The sequence below is a fragment of the Prionailurus viverrinus genome, chromosome B4 (assembly GCF_022837055.1).
Source record: "Prionailurus viverrinus isolate Anna chromosome B4, UM_Priviv_1.0, whole genome shotgun sequence".
In the NCBI taxonomy this organism is placed as follows: Eukaryota; Metazoa; Chordata; class Mammalia; order Carnivora; family Felidae; genus Prionailurus; species Prionailurus viverrinus.
This window is the reverse complement of record NC_062567.1, coordinates 76,257,375-76,260,969: the sequence shown is the minus strand read 5'-3', so window position 1 is coordinate 76,260,969 and position 3,595 is coordinate 76,257,375. Positions and strand designations below refer to the sequence as shown.

Genomic DNA, 3,595 nt, shown 5'->3' with positions numbered 1-3,595 from the left:
AAGCTTCCAAGGTGAGGGAACCATGTCTGAGGCCAGGCTAAGGGTTGGAGAGGATGGAATATCTCTAATATGGAAATCTGGCAATTCTGAGCTTTCTGAGCCATGAAGAATCCCTCAAATCCATCTCCCATGTGAAGACAGAGCTGGGGCAGCTCTTTGCTTCTGAAGGTAGCCAGGGTATATAGAGTAGGTAGTATTCACCTTTATGTAATGGTCAGAGAGGTGACAGGAGCCTTTCCAAATTGAAGCTTGAAATCCTACCAGTTACGTCTTTAGGATTAAACAATCTGTCTCCTGGAGGCAACTGTTTCTTCATTCTCCATCTTTTATCTTTTATTCTTTATCCCCCACTCTTTCCCTCTTCTTCTAAAGGTCTTCCTCTAGATTACAAAAACAGCACATACCTGTAGCAAAAAATGCATAAAATTTAGCAAAGTTAAAAAAAAAAAAAGGAAAAGAGAGATCATATATAATTCCACAATCCTGTGACATTTTCCTATGTGTATGCATGCACATGCACGCACACACATACATATGGATAGGTACATGTAAATACATCATCTTTTACACAATAGGGCCTTAAAATACATGTTGCTTTGTAACCTGATTTTTCACTTAATCTATTGTGGAATTTATCCATTAAGCGAGTCGACACTAGAGTGAGATCCTATCATTCTCCAGACACTGTGCCAGGCTCAGGAATAGAGTGGAGAACACATACAGTCTCTGCTCTCATCGAGTTTACAGTCTAGCTGGGAAGAAACTTACCAAATAATATCTTACCATAACAACCAATGTAGATGGAGATTTTCTTTTTCAGTGCAGTTTCTTATTTTTAGTTAAAAAAAAAAAACAAAGGTACACATTGGGAATTAAATTACTATTTTTTCCTTCTTTCTAAAGGTGTGACATACATGTTTTCTGGTCATTAATATTCTACCAAACATTTTACTAACCTAAGCCAGACAGAGGCCATTAAAGCTCTTTGCTATCCCTTCCTATTCAGACCGAGTTAGACCAATGAATACCACTTTGGCAGGGAGAAGAAGAGAGCTGGAAGGGCAGAGCTTGGAGAATCACATTTTTACCAAACTCATTCTAACCCCAACCCAAAACCTAGCAAAGTAATTTATACAGGAAGGATTTTAAGCACATCTGCATACATACTTAATATGCAATAAGAAAAGGATAACTTTAGTCTATTTCCAGACTATAGTATATATTCACTGATATTCAGTAAAATAGTAACTCCAATGAAGAAAGTATTTTTGCCTTCATAGTGCTAACAACTAAAAAGTACAAATATTTAGGGGAGCCTAGGTGGCTCAGTTGGTTGAACGTCCAACTCTTGGTTTTGGCTCAGGTCATGATCTCATGGTTCATGAGTTTGAACCCCACATCAGGTTCTGTGCTGGCAGTGCGGAGCCTGCTTGGGATTCTCTCTCTCTCCCTCTCTCCCTGCCCCTCCCGAGTCTCCCTTCTTCTCTCTCAAAATCAATAAATAAACTTAAAAAAAAAGTACAACCATTTAATACTTAGATCTTTAACTGGATAATTAAAGAAATTCTAAGATTAAATCTGCCAGATTAGTGTGATTATTCATCTATAAAAATGTTTTTTTCAAAAATGATTCTTATTTTTTAAAAAAAGGCTTCTTTTGCCGCAGTAGGACTCCATCAAGACTAGAAGAAGATAGTGATAAAAGAACTGTAAACCCAAGACTAAGAGTTGATTTTCACATGTAGCTTTTGGGCAAAAGACATCATGTTTTAGTTTATTCCCATAGCCAAGACTAGTTCTAATTTTCCCATGATGGTGGGCTGAAAATAGGAGTTTCAGAAATCTGAAGACAGGGCCAGCTGTTTTAACACCATAGATAAGCATTCCTAAATAGTAAAAAACTCCACACAGGTGGGTCACTGGGTTTGAAGGACTGAAACTCTCAATCAAGTGAAAGAGCTGTGAGCAGGGGGAGATTTATGCAAAACCTGCCTGTGGTATTGCAGACAGGGAGAGTTTACGATGGTGTTGTTCCTCTTGGTTGTCACAGGAACACGTATTCCGGGGGAAGGGGCCTTCTAGATGAAATGCTTGACATAGTGTTTGTCCCAGAGCAGTCTGACTCTCCGAAACACCTGAGAGAGGTGTCTACTTTGGCAGGAGTACTAGGGGTTATTGAATAGAAGAAAGTATTTCAGGAAAAAGAGAAGTCCTGGGAGCATCAGGTAATTATCTTTTCAACCCATCAATACCTAACATTAATAAACAGTTGCAGAAAAGAGTCAGTCTTTCCAGGGTGTGGTCTCCAGTCATCAGGAGCAACCCTCCCCTGGCCTATTGGGCCCATGTTGTCCAGAAGGCCGCCATTACCCACAGGTGGGAGCTAGTGCTAGGGGTTGTTCTGGGAGGCTGCCACCGAAGAGGATTTGCACAACGAAGTCACTATTAAGCCACTGCTTAAGACCAGTCCTCAGCCTTCTTTTTCTGCTCTGTAGTCTAGAAATATCTATTTAAATGTCAGAAAGTCTGTAAATGTGAGCAGCATGTCGAATAGGTCATCAGCCATCTCATCTTTATGGTGCTTTAATGTTGCTGTGAAAGCAGCCATGTTGAATCCCAGAATCCCTGTCAGCTGCAGTTCTTCAATATACTTTTCTACCAAAGAGAGGTATTCATTAAAGATGGGTGTGTAGGTGAGTTTATTCTCTTCCATGTCTCCAAACTCCTGGTAGTATCTGTCCATGAAATTTCTTTGCAGTACTTGGAACTCTGCATCCATGACAATGTCCTCGATAGATCCAACCACAGCAGCAAATTCAGCTTCAGAGGCGGAAGAGGTGGACAGTGCAAAGCTCTCTTCTTCCAAGACTTCTGCAGCCTCCATTCCACCCTGGCTAGTGGCTGCTTGGCCTCCCTGGAATCTGAGGCCGGTGAGTCTGCACCTGTGCTCGGGCCCAGAGGCCTCCATGCCCTGCCCAGCTGCCCTACACCGGGGCCCCATGGCCCCATGACTTCCAGGAGCCACGCCCTGCCTCCTGTCACAGTGGCCGAGGTTATCATTCCTAATGAGTGCACAATTTCCATTATGTGGATATAGCACATTTTGTTGCCTATGTTATGTCCACTTTTTCCACAATAATAAACATCGCTGCAATGAACACACGTGTCTCTGAACACTTGTCCTATTCATTCTTTAAGATAACTTCCTAGATGTGGAGTTGCTAGGCCACTTTAAAATTATGATTTATATTGTCAAACTACTGTTCAGAAAGAGTATGCCAGCTGGTACTTTTACAGGTAATGCGTAAGACTTTCTGTTTCTCCAGCTGCATGAATACTGCAGTATTCTTTTTAAAGTGTTCGACAATTTTCTTGGTTTGATTTTCATTTCTTTGATTGCTAATGAGATTGAACATTATGAATACATTTATTAGCTATTTAATTTTCATTTTCTGTGAATTGTCTCTGTGCAGTCCATTTTCTCTTTGGATAGTCATTTTGGTTTTCTTATTAATCTACTTGTCAGAGGCAAGGATTCCAACAGCACTCGAGCCATTCAGGAGGCCAAAGTCTGGGCAACAGTCATAATTGGGCC

The 3,595-nt window shown here is 40.9% G+C and overlaps 1 pseudogene; it reads right to left on the bottom strand.

Annotated features, from left to right (window-relative positions):
• Window positions 1-2,389: 2,389 nt before the first annotated feature.
• LOC125170612 (ADP-ribosylation factor-like protein 2-binding protein) lies at window positions 2,390-3,001 on the bottom strand (annotated as a pseudogene).
• Window positions 3,002-3,595: the final 594 nt, after the last annotated feature.